General features: G+C 35.8%; 1 protein-coding gene across 1 annotated transcript in view; it reads left to right on the forward strand.

Moving 5' to 3' along the window:
• adora2b (adenosine A2b receptor) overlaps positions 1–17,994 on the forward strand; it is a 53,852-nt gene that overhangs the window by 27,841 nt on the left and 8,017 nt on the right. The gene's annotated exons all lie outside the window — the stretch shown is intronic.

Genomic DNA, 17,994 nt, shown 5'->3' on the forward strand with positions numbered 1-17,994 from the left:
TATTACAACCGAAGGGCTGAACTCACAATGTGGTATACAAAGAGATCCTTAACAAATAATTATTGGTATATTTTCCCTCAGTTTAAAAAGATTTAATTGTCTTCTTAATAAAACTTTTAAGGCAGTACTTCGCCGCCGCAAAGCGCAGGTATTTTGCTATATATATATATATATAATGTGTGTGTATGTGTATATATATATATATATATAGATATAGATATATAAATAGATATTAGATATATATATATATACTGTATATATAATGTGTGTGTGTATGTATGTGTATATATATATATATATATATATATATGATAGCAACACTCATAACAGTGACAAAACAATTACATTGATGATCATGTTACGTTATTTTCAAGATGTTTCCTTTTCTTTTTCATTACTTCTTTAACACACTACTTCTCCGTTGCAAAGCGCGGATATTTTGCTATTTATGTATATAGCTTAGCTTGAAGCAAGGTCCATATTAATGCAATTTGCCTTAATGCCGGTAAGATGACATCACCAAGTTGCACTTGTTGTATTTTATTTTGGTGAATACTATGTAATGTACCTGGGCTTGAAGTTTCGAAGTAATAGTATTATTACTGTAAGTTGCACTATCATTTATTTTATTGTTATTATTTATTAGTTTAAATATTATGCAGTTTAATGATGGTAAAGTTGTTTAAAAAGTCACTTTAACGTGTCAGTGGACAGAGATTGTTAACAAATACAGAAAGTGTAGTTGGTTTACAAACATATTCACTATTTATTCCTTCTCTAAGACATGTTCAGTGCAATACAACTTTTGACAAGCACCTCTGGATATTTTACTAAGTCTAAATGCCTCTTTGGATGGCTGACAATATGTTTTCAAAATTTTAGTTTAAGTTGTTTGCAAAATTTGTTCAATAAAAAGGTTCTATATTTTGACTGCAACTGTCATGCAATGTGATTCCTTCTCTTCATTAGTGCCCCCATCCTTGAAAACTATCACTTTATGGGGCCATGAAAACCTGCATTAATACTTGTGTGCACATTAAAATGTTCTCATGTACAATGTAAAACTCTCAAGACGGTGGAATAGGTTATTCTTAGCCAGTCTACTGCAGTAATTACAGTGGAAAATGTGGCTAACATCCACTCATGCATGGGAAAAAAATACAGTTGAATACCGTAAAACCGGTACAATTTTGAAAAATACCATGATACAGAATTTTGGTCATACCGCCCAGTCAGTAAACTCGACCATGTGCAAGTTATCAGCAACATCATGTTAAGTTCTTAAATGCAGAGACTATTGTGTAATCATGCTTGAAGCACAAAGTAATGTTAAACTGCCCTCAACTATGATACAAGTAGTTAACAATAAAAAATGGAACAATCTTCATCCACTGCAGCCTTGTCCTCAAAGCCATGCATTGCTGTGTTCTTTGCTTACAGTCAAACAGCTCATCCCTGCTCCTCCATTAGGAACATGAACTCTTATGTTAAATACTATTCTTTGTCTACATTTTTACACCACCCCCCCCACATTAAATCAGCATGTCTCTCCAAATTTTTGGAGGTGAAGACTCTAGATGATTTCCAGCTGGTCTTTACCATGGAAAGTGTTCATTTTAGAAATGTGGCAAGGTGGGTTCTGAGAACAGGTTAGCTTTTTTTGTAAGTCACTTTTATAAATGGAAAAATTATTTGTCTTGATAACTTTAGTGAATATCAATTTATCAATCATGTTCATAAATCAGCATAAATATATACAAATTGTTGTTTGATGCATTTTGGTAATTCATCGAAGTTATTAGTAAATGACATTAGATAAAATATATAGTGTTAATTCAGAAATCCAATTGGGTAAAGTATATATACTTTTATATGACATAAAGCAACAATGTCAGTTTAAAAAACAAAATGACAGTAAAGTTCTCACCCTCAGTTCCACACTATACTGTATTTGATCATTAGTACTGTACTACCATCTGCCCCAAATTTGAATTTGCTACTCTGAATGTTGTTATTTTTATCAACAAAACTATATTCTGTTTCCACAACATTTCAAGGAACAATACTTTAACGATTTGAATATATTTTCTCTCACTAGGAGATGCAGTCTTCTGTGATCATTTAGCTTTAATTACTGTTATTAATAAATATGAGGAAATGATTTGCAACAAAATGAATAAAAACACAGGCATTTCCCATCAACATTCTCAAAATTATTGCTATATCTATTAACATATTTGTGCAGCTTTATTAATCAAGTTTAAGGGCTGTGGGGAACATGAAAACCTGAGCCATTCCTTGTAACTTTAGAAGCAAAGCATGAACCAACACTGTACATATTCATTGTTTAATCATATTATACAATCAACAACAGCAATTATAGCAGTTCCCACGCCCCACGCCAGGTCTACGGGAGGTACATTTCATGTCCAGGCATGGACTAATGAAATCCACAGATAACACCGGATCCTATATACAGTACTGTACTTATTACACACTATGGACGTAACAGTTTTAGGGGCACAAGCAACATTAGTATGAATTACATCCTTCTTGTTTATCAGTTCATACACTGATTATTTGTTCTTGTTGTACATTCTGGTAACTTCAGCATGATACTTTTTATTTTTCGATACTAAATCAAGAATTTTTATTTTCTCACATAAATGAAAGTCTTCACACCTTCTCCTAGGCTTAGCAGAATTGTCAGTATCACTATTAGCACTTTGGGGCAATATTAAGTGAGATAAAAGTTATTTGGGTGATGTGAAAAACAGTGCACAACAGGAACATTCATGCTGGATGTGGTTCAACACTATTCAGCCAGGTGGGCGAGTGGTTAAATTCCATTTTATGAATTTTTAATTTTTGAAAATGTTTAATTAAATATTTTCAAACCACAGCTAACTGAAACCGCATTTGGAGAATTCCAAGTTGGGAGCTGAACACTGTATAACCTTCACACCCAAACTGTATACCAGCACTCTGTCACCTTTTGTGAGAGGGTGCAAGCAGTATGTTGTTTTCGCAGGAAAGAAATTTGTCTCATGTCCAAATTCTGAAAATTGCTTCCTCTACTGCACATTTGTAGAAATAAATTCTTGGGAAAAAGTTACCAGAGCAGCAGGCAGCATTTAAAATAGGGCCTTGGGCAACTTTCTTGCACGAAACCATCACAGTAAGACTGTTTGAGAATGGGTCACTGAGTCTCTGTGAGATTTCTTGTTTTGCCTTCTGTCTTTCTAAGATATTTTACAGGTTAACAGGGTTATTACTGTCAAGTGTACAGAGTACAGTAAAATTATACAAATACGTTTAAATAAATATTTTTTTCAAGAGTCCAAACTAGAGTCCTTAAAGGCACAAAGACATGCAGAATTGCAATCTGTAACTATAACACAGGAAATTTTTGGAGTTTAACTTACTCAGACCCAAGCATGGACAGTAAAGCTGTTTCTTTTTTTCTTGCTGAGACAATATCACAGTCCTAGTATAAAGTGTCAATTGCAAAAGGTAAAGACTTCAAATTTCCAAACAACAGAAGCCTTCAAATACCATCTAATTTGTGAACAGTCACTCATTTTAAATTGTAGGAAGAACCAAAACTTGTAGCAATTTGTAAAATGAAATTTCTCCACCAATTTACTAAAAATGTGGCAAAATCAAAATAGTGGCTTGAAAAATATGGGTTATACTGTATATCAGGGAGTTTTTATTTGATTCATTAAAGGTATACACAAAGAAAACTCAGTTTGTTGGAAAACATATTTATGTTCATAGATTAACTAGTGGCAACTCCGTTAGTGTTGGATTGTAACAAAAATTTTGATTTCAGTATTGATACCAGCTTTCAGACCTCCGTAGTGGTACCAAACTGGTTTCAAAGTAAATAATGGATTACTCCAAAACACCCATCTTACTCCAGCCTCCCTGTTGCGCTGTACCATTCACCACATTGAAGCAATGATGGGGACTGGCACTGGAGGATGGACCAAGGAGAGCGGGCAAATAAGCGAGAGACTTTCTTGTCTAAAGAGTAAAAGTGTTTATTCAAAACAGAGAGAAATTAAGTACAAACAGGAAATGTCCCAATAAGTAATAAATAGTTCTCTTTTTCCATCCTTATGAGGACCATGGGAGTCACTGGATGTAGCTCGCTGCATTGAATTGATCCACCAACTCCACTTGTCACCATGGATCACATCTGCCACCTCAGTCAGTACCCGCAGTTCCAGGACCTGCTACCTCCAGCTCCAAGGGCGCTGTGTCCATCCCTGGATGACACTACTTCGGAAGCCTCTCCTTCCACCTGCTACGCCTCTCAGTTCTTGAGCTGACAAGAGCACATCCAGCTCATGGAGTTTACCAAGCCCTCAGTCCATCTTTCCACACTAGTCAGCCTGACGAGTGCTGCCCGACTTGTCCTACTCCTCCTCTGTTTACCTCTTCTAAAACTAGCAAATGCTTTCTCTTTTAGTTTCATTTTTTTTCTCCCTCCCTCCTGCACTAATCTCACTACCTTTTATTAAATGCTACCACTCAGCTGGTTTCTCCTGGTTGCTGCTGCTGATCATCAATCAAAAATGAATACTAGTGCACACCAGCACATGCATACCCTGTGCCAGCCTGAGCTCAAATGGGTTGTGCTGCCACTAAAAGAGATTAATAATTAAAACAATCAATACTCCCTTACTCATCTCACCACACACCCCACCCAACAAACTACCAGTTCATACAGCTGGGATAATTCTATCGGTTCAACATATAACAAATCTAGTTGCCTGCATTGCACTGTCTAAAAATCATACAGTAAAATTCTTTCACTTCCCATAAAAAATGTAAAAACCAAAAACAGGACAATACAATGACTAAAATAATTAAAACAAGTACAATCATTCTTTAGTTATACTGCTTGCCTTTATAAGGCATCGAGTGTTGTACATAGAAAGTAGTTGAGGGCTGGGTAACACTGTGTGATCTTTTCACTACTTGTCTGAAGTGAGAATCCTACGTTGAGCTCACATGCTGTGAGGGGTTCTCCCGGTGTTTTGTCCGTCCCCCTAGATCTCTGTGTAACTTTAAAACTTTACTTTTAGAGCAACAGATAAACAAATGTAGCAAACTGGTCCTGGAAAGGCTGTTTACTTGCAATAGTATTATGAAGCAATGAGTAATTATCAATGAACCAGTAACGACATATTGCACAATAACGTGCAGTGAATACACTTGACTTGAGCATTTCTCTGTTTCTGTATAGCATTCGTTTGCTCAGAGGTTTATGTGCTTGCTGCTTCCTGAGAAACTCTTTTTATCTCCACCCTTGCGGCCCGCTGCTTCTCTTCTTTTGTCGGCATCTTTTCGTGTTAAAACTGATTAAGTTAGTTTTGTGTTGCAATTACTTAGTATGGTTTTCTTAATTTTTCACTTAAGCTGGCACTAAGTCTTCAATCTGCTTCAAGAATGATTAGCGAAGATGGTAGGGAATGAGAACGGCGGCCATGCTACACACTGCCAAGGGTTGATTCTACAATAAAATAAAATAAAAATAAAAAGAGTAATAATAATCATCACCCTGAAAGCGGATAGTAGACGTCACGTAGTATACAGTATATGTACCAAATTTCAGATCAATAGTCAACGGTTTGCGAGCTACAGGTGATTTAAAATCCTGGCCAGACAAACGAACAGCCACGGTAGCGTATTACAGTATATAGAAAGATGGCTCTCCTTTTAAGTACTGACCCTGCGTGGCCCAGCCCATGTCATACTACTTTTCTATGCTTGTTTGTCTCCTAGGAAGCCATGAGCTACATTAAAATAGAACTACTATGAGTGGAATATTACAGTACATGTAAAATAAAATTTTATGGTATCACTTTTTCCACAGTGATCAATTATTTTAAGTATAGTTATGATTAAAACATTACTCTATATTTATTTATACACATTCATCAAGAACTAACAGTTTCCAAAAACTCTTTAATACATTTAACATTTAAGTTTAAGTTGCTTAGTTTTACATTGCATTGAAGATAATGAAACTGACAGTTTCTGAGAAGACAAACCAGTTTAACTGGGCATTGTGTCATTCATTGGTGTATACTGTATATTTACAATTGTTACATTTATATTTGCTTGGGGGATAGGGTTAGTCATTGTCACAGGATAAACGGAAAATCTTCAACATATTAGGCGTACAGGAAACAGGATAAAATATGACCATTTTGATTGACTGCCACTGGTTTTCACTGGCTAGTTTGGGGGCAACAGTTCAAAAAATATTGTGAGATTTAGGTGGGAAAAAAACAGTAATTTTTTGGTGATTTTAGTGTATGTATATACAAATAATGGTATCTTTCATTCCAGGTGATCCCTTATTTACTAAATAATAACTGATGCTGTCATGTAGAAGTGACATGAGACAAAAGAGGCATTGGCATTTATTGCATGTTTCAAAATATTGTGTAGTACTGTGTGAATCAGACAGTCTCGTGCTAAAGTTCTGTGGCCTCATGTATAAATGGTGCGTACACACAAAAATGTTGCGTAAGAACATTTCCACGTTCAAATCGCGATATATAAAACCTAAATGGCGTAAACTCACGCACATTTCCATGGTAGATCATACCCTGTCGTACACAAGTCCTGCACTCGGTTTTGCAGACTGGTGGCACCCAGTGTCAAAGCAGTGGTACTGTTCATGTGTGGTTACCCTTTCTTTTTTAGATCCACATCCCTGACGCGGCTTTATAAATATACTGAAATTAACCGCATATTGTTTATTAATTTAATGCATCTGATTGTAATTAACCTATAACAATATAATGGTCCACAGAATGGTCAAACTATTCTCAATACAATAGCTGCTTTAGCATTGTTACTCTCACTGCACCTTCTTCTTCTTCCAGCTGCTCCCGTTAGGGGTTGCTACATTGAATCATCTTTTTCCATATTACTCTCACTACACCACTCGGAAGTATTTATATCACTGTATCTGATTGTGAATCACAACTGTACAGCAGTTGATCAGAAAGAGAATTATCGGTATACAGCATCAAGCACTCGCTGCCTCAGCCGTCTATTGAACTACTCTCATACAAACGCTTCAGAGCCTTTCCTTGTGGTTCAGAAACAGTTTCATCCCAAGAACTATAAACATACTCAATCAGTCCATCAAGTGCTCCTTGTAGAACTGTTTGTACTTATTAGTGCAATTGCCTCACTGTAAACTTGTGATACAGTTATAATATTGCACAACCTGAGCCACTTTATAAAGTGCATATTTACATATGATGACAATATAATTTTTAAGATAAAATGCAGCAAAATATGTTTATTATATAATACAGATAAAACTTTAACTTCATTTAAATAACCTATATTAATAATGATTAAACATGTGAGGACACAGTGCTGCAGCGCTAGCGAGCCGGTAGCGTTCTGTTCAAGGGATTGTTCCTGCCTCTCGCTGTATTCTTGCTGGTGCTGACACGGCACTGGAAGGATAGATGGATTGAATAATTACTGTAAACACATTCTACTAAGATATTTCAATGTTCCTTAAATGTTTTGAAGAATCTGCGTTCTAAGCTTACAGATGGATTACATCTATTACAGAGCTGATTGTATGGCAATTAGGTATATGGAAAAAGAAAAGTAAGGACAGGAATTGGAGGTTAGTACATTTGAAAGAGACAGTACTGCTACAATAAAGTATTTCATCGAAGGTCGCGCATGGCACAGCAAGCATCTTGCGTGAGACATGAACAATCATTGCGCCACCGTGTTCCCATGTTTAATAACATGCTTTAACTTCTATAATAATGAAAATGATATCAAGTATACATCTCAGTATTTTAATTATTCAGAGAGCTGTAATATTACGAATGTAATGGATTCTGTGTCCTGTCGGAGGAAGCGAAAGCCCGGAAGCACGTAGTTATTCACACACATAGAGCACATAGAAGATCAAATACAAAACAAAGCATTTAACGTGCTACTTTAGTAATGATGGCATTTGAAAAACTAGTAAATTAAACAATTTTAAGATGAAGTTTATGGTGTTCTACTTTAATGACAAAATAAACTATGTGATTAAAGTGGAAATTTCAAAATTAAAGTTGACATTTTGAGCTATTTTCCCAACTGTGTGCCTTTTTTTTCCCTCTGTACTCTAATAAGCTTTCATACAACACTCAGACAGTGGGCTATGACTCGCCTTTTCACAGCGACTTTGATATCTGACAACTTCTTTTTTATTTCGGGCACTGTGTGCCCTTGTGAATTTGAGCTATTGAGTTTCTCTGACACACTATGTCACTCGATCAACTTCCTTTTGTTATTTATACCATTGTTTAAATCAACAAATAGTATGTTTTTCCTTGCCTCCACTTGGTATTCACTGAAATTCTATTTTCCCTCGTGCTTTTGCCATTGCCTTTTCACAGAACACTGAGCTTATGGGCTATTTATATTGATTTGCATATTCAAAGAGGTATAATTCTGGGAGGAGACGGGGCGGGATAGCAGGCGTGTGCACATGCGTTAATTTTCCCGCTGACTGGGATTTATTTAGTGGAGGAACGTGGAAGCTGGCGTTCGCACAGATTTATGCATCTGGATTTTTTTGTGTGTAATCAGATTTCCACTTTTGTGCTTACTTCATGTTATAGTGGGAATTCTACGCACAGCGTTATACATGAGGCCCCTGGAGATTAGCAGTAGCTTCCATTCTGCCTCCTAATCATCCCCTGTCCCTTACTGGCTAACCGTCTCTCTCACCCCTTCACCGCCTAACAGCTCATGTGTGGTGAGTGTGCTGGCACAAGAATAGCAGCAATCGTGTCATCCAAATTGATTCTGCACATTTGTGGTGGTTGAAGTGGCTCCCCAATGTCTATGCACAGCACTTTGAGTAGTTTAGGAAAGTTCTATATATATGTAATTAATTTTTTTGATACACTTTTTTGATAAGTTTTTTTTGTTTCTAAACTTCATTTGTAATTTACCAAAACTTGCAAGATCTCTTAGGATGTTTCATTTCATTATTTAGAACTATTATTTAGGTTTGCTATTTAACTTTTGTTATTAGGTTTGTTATTTAGTTTTGAGAATGGATGGATGTATATCTTTAAATGCACTTCTTAAAGTGGCTATTGTTACGTCGGTTTCCATTGAATCAATATGATACAATCAATTTTAATATACAATACAAAGAGGTTCAAAGATGTAAAGTAATCTCCATCTGCAACTATTGTTTACAAATACAGTATGTCAGGATAACAAATGTGGCCATATGTAATTAAGGATGTTACTGAACACTGATTATAGCCATGCATGAAAGAACTTGCAGCATCCAAACATATCTTTGGGAAATTAAGCACAAATGTACACTGCTGAAATAAGAGACCTAAACATTTCTTGTTAAGAATTATAGATGAGACAAAATATTACAGCCCTGAGAGTTGACATAATATCAGGAAGTACAGTGGTTAGCCACACTTTTTCACATCTCTTGCAAAGTATGCCTTAATTTCCATCCATGTCACCAAGTCTGTTAAGTTTACATGTTCTCTCCATGTATGCATTGGTTTTCTCTCACATCCAAAGATGTTTATGTTTATTTACTTGTTGAGTATGAATATATTTAAAACTGTACACTGCACTGTAATCCATCCGGACTTGGTTCCTACATTATGACCACGTCATAATAACGGGTAAGGCTTCCAGTGAATTTGGTTTATCCAACATTTAATACATGCTTTTAGAGGGAAACCCTAGAAATTACCTTAGCTTTGATGTAGTTTTTATTTGACCACTCTTGCTAACTCACTCCCAGTATATATATCCAACAGTTCTAATTCTGCAGAGGATAAAGTAATGTAAATAATTCAGAAACAATGCAAAAACCCCAGTACAGTTTTAGTGGCTGGCATTTCAGGGCTCCAATATAAACTTTACCACCAACACATTTCTGCAGAGAAAGTCTTAAGAGATACAGATAACCCAATATTGAAAAAAGGACCGAATATAGCAGCTTTCACATTGTTATATGGAGCGGCGTTATTAGTTTTTCCTACACACATACTGAGTAAAACAGCAGTCTGAGAGGACTCGTCCTGGAAAGTCAGTGAGCTAATTTCAGCATTGGGTTCAAGGTTTATACAGCTGTACCCTGATGCCTCAGTTACTTTGTCATTTCTCAGGCTCGTCACTGTTTTTTTATTTTTCTCAGGGCTTTGGTTGCAATACCTTTACTTTAAATTTAGTCTATCTTCAGTTTTGTTTCCCCTTGTTACTTTCAGTTATAACAGTTTTATTTTTAGACTAGCAGCCCAAACTGGAAGCCAAAGAACATTAGGAATAAAGGGAATATTATTGTAAAAGTACAAGCTGGTTTGAAACCATTCATTGCATTCATCAGCTTGAAACAAAAATAGCTCCTTTGTTAAGCAGACATTGGAGCTACTAATTATCACTCAGGCTGCAGCTCAGTGATGCCTTCATGTTAAGAAGCAACTGAAGGCTACAACAGTAAAATGTGAAAAATAACCACTCTAACGGGAAGTTGACCATTATAAGGAAAATGCATATAAAGACTGACATGTAATGGTAAATTAGTGCTAATGTTAATTTTAGAGGGTGTACTTCAAAGTTTCTTGACAAATGCACGTTATTGTCAAAGAAAAAGCTGACTGTGTTTTAAATGCTCAATTTATTTAGAAGACTATATCTAGAAGCCACACAAATAAATGGTTCTCCTTTCTTGGCAGCCTAATTAGACACAAAATCTGGACTAATCAGTGGCTTGGCTTCAGAAAGCTCACATTTCAGCATTTATTCATACAGACATGGTGGCATCACAATTAAGCATTCAGTGAGATTCAGGGTGGCACTTTATTAGAAAAAGGTTCAGCTCCCCATTCTAAATTCACACATTTATAATTGAAAACTACCTTTATTCTGACAAGCATGTTGAGCGGAATGGGTTCGTGCTTGCAAACACAAGGACTGTGTGCTATAATTCTTGCACAGCATTTTTGTCATGGATGGAGCTTTCCTGTGTTTACTTTGATTTACACTAACAACAGCATTACACTTAATATTAAAGTAATAACAGCATCATGTTTAACATGTCATTTTAAGTCCAGTCCAACCCAATATCCTTATTTTAAATGTTTGGCAAAGGCTGCATATCCTCTGTAATTCTAAGCTTTACTGACAAGGGTGTGACATTTTAGATGTTATAGCTTGATCTAAATGCCTTTAGAGATGTAAAAATTTCAAACAGGTTTGCAGTGTATATTTTCTCGTATATAATAATATTTGAATGAAAGAGAAAACTATTTTGGGAAATGGAAAAATTTTATGTGTTTGGAATTTCTTCAGACATTCATTTGGTATAGAGACTTTCAAAGACAAGTTGAGATTTCATAATGCAAGTTGAAATTTCATAAAACAAATTATTTAATTTCATAAACTTTTCTCATTATTGACTAGAGTGGGATTACTACAAACATATTAAACAAAATAGTATCTCCATCTCCACAATATTTCCCAAAATCTTGTAAAAATACGTATCTGCATAACATGAGACTGCGTGCTGGGGACAGGACTTTATAATTAAATGTTTAGATAGCAAATGTCCTTCAGCCAAACAGAGAGAGAACACTTTAATACTTAAGGACTACAAGAAATGACGTACTTTGGCAGAGTACTGCACCTAGGCTGTTCAAAATCTAAAAGGCATTAGACACACTACCTGTGACAGATGAGAAATGTTTAGAAGTACCTGTTTCTCTGATCACATGTTCAGGTTATGCTTTCAACTTTAAACTTTATGATGGAGCCATACCAGATGGAGCACCACAGCTTATTAACTGTCCAGTGGTAACTATTGCAATCCTTCTAGCTTGTCTCATCATTCTAGTCATCTGGAAGAAGAGTAACCCACTTTCTACACTACAACTCTGCAATGTTTAAAATTCTAGAGAAGAATTTCACTCGAGGAACAGCTCTCAAATGTTTTTATTGAATGCCATCCCTTCATTCATGCTTTCCCATGCTAGCACTCTTCTGAAAGAAATCATTAACCTTTCTTAATTGATGCCTTCTGGCCGTCCCATTTTTGTCTCCTTTCTTTATATTATCTTTATTGATTTATTGACCATTTCAGAAAAAGTAGTTACATGTATTTATCTCATAAAGCAGCTTATTTTTGTGACAAGGGGGCCAAAATTAAATTTACAAGCTTTTAATATCCTTGCCTCCTGCATTGCTTTTTTTCTTAAGCTGTGTACGCCAAAAATAACCAAGTAAAAGATCATTTGTTTACTCAATTTACATTTAGTGTGTACATTTATTTGTTATACTCTACTTCTCCATGACTAGAGTATAATACTAGCGAGGTCCATTATAAGATGTGTTATGCACTTGAGGCTGCCTTTTAAATACATTGTGTAGCGTTGCTCTCCATATAAAGGAAATAACAATGCTACTATTAAAGATTTAAAAGAATAATTCTCAGGAAGTAGTAAAGGAACCAGATCTTTTTAGTTGAATCAAACTGACATTGTGTTCACATGCCATGGGACGGACGGGAAATAAGGTTTTCCCAGTGGGCTCTTTGAAGTAGTAGCTCCTAGTAGGTCAATTAATAAAAAAGAATGCTACCAAAAGTACCAGAAGTGTGATGTAAAGTTGACTTATTACCATTTTAAGCAATATAAAATAAAAAGATAATAACCAGGTCAGTTAGAAATCACATTTTTGAGACTGAATGATATTTGGAGTAATGCAAAACACACATAATGTTTTTAGTTTGCTTTTTATTTTCATTCAAAAAAAATACAGGTTATTTTTAATTGGCATTTTTGTAGAAAATCACCAGAAATCTCCCATTTCTCCCAAAATGTTGACCTAAAATTCACATGAATATAGTAAAGTGGGAAGGTAGGACACTGCAAGTGGTAATTCCCATAGCACGTGAATGCAGCAAGGGAGTAAGAGGTGACATGATAGGAGCAGGAATTAAGCTGGAATGTACCACAACTGCTTTTTCACTCCAGAAGGTTGATAAGTCTCCATTTAAGTTTCACTTGGTATAGACCTTTTCAGGTTGGGACCCAAGTGCAACGGGTGACACCTCAGCACCACACTGTAATAGTGTGAGTTTTTTTACCTTCTCAGGATGATATGCTTCCAGAGGGGACAATTAAGGACTCTCGCAATGTTTTTCCTACAAAATGGATATGGCGATCTATAAGTGTGTAAGTGATATTCTTGGTTCATTTTTTTAAATGCCAGCTGGCCCAAAGTGGTGAAACAGTGTCCTAGTTGTCATTTAATCATGGAGTAGAAGTATTTGAAGCAAAGCAGATAAATTCTGCCATGGTGGCATATTAGTTAGGAAGCTAGATTTGAATCCTGTCTTAGTTACTGACTGCATGGAGTCTGCGTCTGGGCAGGTTTTTTCTAGGCTAATTTTATTCCTGTATATGAAGATGTGTATGGTATGAAAAATGGCTCAAAATTGTGTCAGGATGAGTGAATGAATATATATACTTAAGTATGTCATGTCTAGGATTTGGTTCCTGGTTTAAGTTGTTTGTTCCCCACGATCTTGAAAATGGATTAAGAAATATTGTGAATTCAAGTGATGGGTGGTTGAGGATGACATTGCCTGTTAATCCAAAATACATTTTCACTAATGATTTTGCCACATGCAGCTGCAGGCTCAAAAACTTAACTGATCCCAAACCATGCTAAAAAAATAACTAAATAATTCTTGAGGTTAGAGACTGTGTGCTGAAAATGAGGAAAATAAATGAATTAATGAGAGTAATGACTTCATAGTTCATATGGATTTTTGGTTATTCACCCAGTACACAATTTTTATTAAGGATTTCATTGTCCTCTCACAATCTAAAGCCACATCCATTACAATTTTGCAAGCTTCCTGATTTGAGTATGACTACAGTTTGGTATAATATTTTCTGCAGGTTTAGAAAGAAGTTAAATGCAAGCAAAATAAATAAGCTGATGTTAAACAGTATTCCTAGCTCTCAGACAACTGACTAAAGATGTGGAACACAAATGGATATCCATAGAATTTACTTACATCTTATCGCCCTTTTATCTCCTACCTTCTTTCAAGGTCTATACCCTCCTAGTATCTATAGTGTGCTCCTCCAGGGATGTGTGGTTTCCTCTTGTACACCTTAACTACGAAGTTACTCTGAAAAAATGAAAGCGCCCACCAGTAAAGATGGATATTAAAAAATTTACAAACTTCACTAAGATGTTCAGAATCCTTTAATGATGTTGGTATTATCTCTTGAACTCAGGAAAATCGCTGATTCGTCTTGAGGAACAACAGAATCCCTTTCAAGTTAGTCAAATGTTCTTTGTACACATAAGTTATTGCCAGGTGCTGTAGGACCAGATTTCTACTTTTCTCTGTTTGCCAGAGCTATTTAGTTGAAGATAAGGCTTGAATACACCATGAAATGCAGACTTTATTCTTGGCTTTTGTTGTTAACAGTAGAATGTGGTTACCTTGTCTTGCACATTTAAGCTACTGACACAGGTTGAGCTTTGTGGACCCTGCAGTGCCTACTATTATCACATACTGGATTATTAATATTTCCAACAGGTGATGAAATATATTGTTGCCATGTAGAGGTCATTTCTGAGCAGAAAGTCACCCAAAATCAAAGGAAGGATGTTGTAGAGAGACCCCAGAAAGTTTAAGTGGCTAGCCTTGTGGCTTTTTGGAGGACATAGCAATGGACAATCTTGAGCTTGAGTCCATATGACATGTTAGTAAATGTTTGGGTGCTTGCTAGATTTGTCACTATTGATTATGTTGGTAATTGATTAATCAACCTATCATGGGCTGAACAAACAAGTCAAATGTTACTCCATTGTTTACCTCTTTTGTAAGTTACTTTGGACAAAAGTGTCTGCTAAGCAAATACATGTGAATATGTTATGATAATTAATAGAAGGGCTTTGCATTAAAATTTACATAACAACAACAAACTGGGCTTGGCACTTCATGGTCTCCAAAATACATTATTTCAAATACATAAACTAGAACACCTTAAAAAGGCTTTATAAGATATATACAATATGTAGCGCCTACACACATACATATACAAAATGAATACATACTTTTAAAGAACTAGTGTTTTAAATACTACAAAAAATGTGAAATCTACAAGTTTCAAAATGGCTTCAAAGAAAAACTACAAAATTGCTCAACTGCTTTTAATGAACTAAAAAAGAATGGAAAAATTTATATTTTTTTTACCAACTATGAATAGCTATTTTTAGTTTAATAACATTTAGGCAAGTTCCCATTAAGGAAAGTCAGCATATCAAAACATTCAGGGTTTAAACTTGCTTGACGTCTGTATACAGTGAGCCAGGCTTCAAAGAAAGATTTGGCAAACATGTCAAGAATTAGGAAGTGACATACTGTATATTATATTTCCACCTGAACAAGGGGTCCTCTTTCTTAGTGATTTTTTCCTTTTTCCCCCAAAATAACCAAGCACCTCATTTTATGAGTTTGCCTCCAGGTCGTCCAAGGAATGTTTGACGCACAGTTTGCTCAAAGCTGAATGAATCACAACTTTCTTAAATGTCTTTGTGTCACTAATGAGTGTATGTAGTTTGTAAAGTCCCTTTGCACTCTGAAGTTCACATGTGAGCATAAAACAAAACCCTAGGATGCATAGCTGCACAGTATGGAGGACACAAAATTAATCGGAAGCAGTAGTGCAGTATATCATCAATAAATAACTTATCATGTCTTAAGAATAAAGCTAGTTCTGAATTTATCTCATGCTTTATGTGTGTACATCTAAACTACCAGCCTGCTCACTTTGTGTAAAATGGCGCAGTTTGAATTCTGGATTCAAGACTTTGAAAACATTAAACAAAGCCATGACAGTCTTTTTTTAATGGAATGCTGGTTTGCAAGGAACAAGGGAATAATAAGGTAATGTTTAAATATAAGCAGTAACTATCAAAGTGCACTGTCTTTCAAAGGACTTGCTGTGTAGCATAGCTCAGAATTGCCACTCAGAGGAAAATTTATTAATGCTATCACTTTATGATCCAGTGTTACATTTCATTAAGCAAATCTCAGTATCTCCATCGTACAGAATGTAAGAATGCACTTGGACCCTTGCCTGAAGTTTACATTGGCTTTAATTCTACATACAAAACACCTGAATGAGAGGCAACCAAATATTTAGATCTGAAGTTGTTCAAAAAATGTTGCCAGTCCAATATTCTATTTGCAATTTGACAGAACTTGAGGAGTGAACTTGACACAATCAATATGACACAGTACTGTATTGTGGTGAATGAACTCCACATGGAAGTGTTCAGGAACTTAACCAGACTCCATGACATGCACTTCAGTTAATGAGAAAAGAGGAACTGAACACGTTTTGAGTGCACTGTAATGGTGAGGTGGTATTTTAAGTTCCCCTAAGGATTAGGGAAGCAATTGGCAACTATGCTGGATTGATTATTGTGGACAAAAATGTGACCTGAACTGTTAGGTAGCAGTGCTAACCACTGCACCACCATACCACAAACAACAACTCGCAGAAGGAATGATAACTACAAACAAAATACAACAAATGGCCAGAAACTAGCAATGAGTTAAAAAAAAACATTTACAGAATTCCAATCTGGGTACACACAGTGGCCATGCTACAAAATGGCAGAGTGGGTCTGGGTGTGGCTTCCAATGTATGTGTGCAGATGTTCTGCACTTTTTTCTTCCATCAAGAAGAAAGAAACACCTTGTAAATACATTAGAAATAAGTCTATCATCATTATTATTATTATGGTCAGCTAATTCTGGGTTTATCAAGTTTTACGGTCCCATGACCCTGTTTTGCCTTTTGAAATTCATTGACAACCCACTAGTAGCCAATACAAAGTGCCCACTTGGTGTAATGAGCAAGACTGGAAGAACAGGTGGAAGGTGGTCCCCCTTCGTGAGACAAGTTTGCTTGGAAAGAGGAAACATGATGAACATAGGCAACTCACTTGAAAACCAATGATGGCAATGGGTCATGACCCACTGGTTGTGAAACACTGAGCTCATGTATCCTTTAAAATGAAAATACTGGAAGTTGTTTTTTTTGGCAGTCCAGCTTGAGTACCGATTGGGTTGTGATGGAAATAATCTTACATTAGGCCTGCATGAAAGTTCTGCACACAGTTGCAACAGCTCTGTGATGTCACACTGGCCTTGCAAAGTACGCCAAAGGGCTCAATTCAAATTTCCATGAAATTATTAGACGAACAAGGCTTTGCCGCAAAAATGCTTTGTTAAATTGTGTTGATCAGCATTAGCACTATATCCTTCATGCAAAAATCTAACCCTGTTTTTACAAATGTTGTGCCTACTTCTACAAAGTGAGAGGGTAAGTGACGTCTTACCTTTCATCCTCAGGGCATGCACAGGAATATCCATTCAGATTTTTGGGAGGAGCAAACTGTTGATGTTACGCAATATGATAAAAGCATATTGTAAATGCAAATAATTTGCATTCCTTCATGAAAATAAAAATCAAACTAAACAAACTGAAAGTTTAGTATGCCCCTCCAAATACAGTTAGACCCCAAAATGCCATTTCTGGCTTACCGGGTTATATATATATTTTTTATTCTTGACTTAGGTGTTTGGTCAGTGTTATATCATAAATGGGAATCTTATCTTTTACATCTATTAAGTACAACATTTTTCAATTACTCTTTCAAGGCAGCAGGCTAAAACTGTTTTAACACATTATTTAAAAAAATACCATGTATGTTTAACGTAGAAATTAGTACACTTCTTACTGTATCTACTTATCATTTTATATTCAATTTTTCACTTAACACATTTCAAATTATGTTTATATATTGTAGCTTATTAAGGCTCAGAAGGATATGAGTGCCTTTGTTTGCACCAGCTACTGTGCA

This window comes from Polypterus senegalus, chromosome 6 (genome assembly GCF_016835505.1).
Source record: "Polypterus senegalus isolate Bchr_013 chromosome 6, ASM1683550v1, whole genome shotgun sequence".
Classification (NCBI taxonomy): domain Eukaryota; kingdom Metazoa; phylum Chordata; class Cladistia; order Polypteriformes; family Polypteridae; genus Polypterus; species Polypterus senegalus.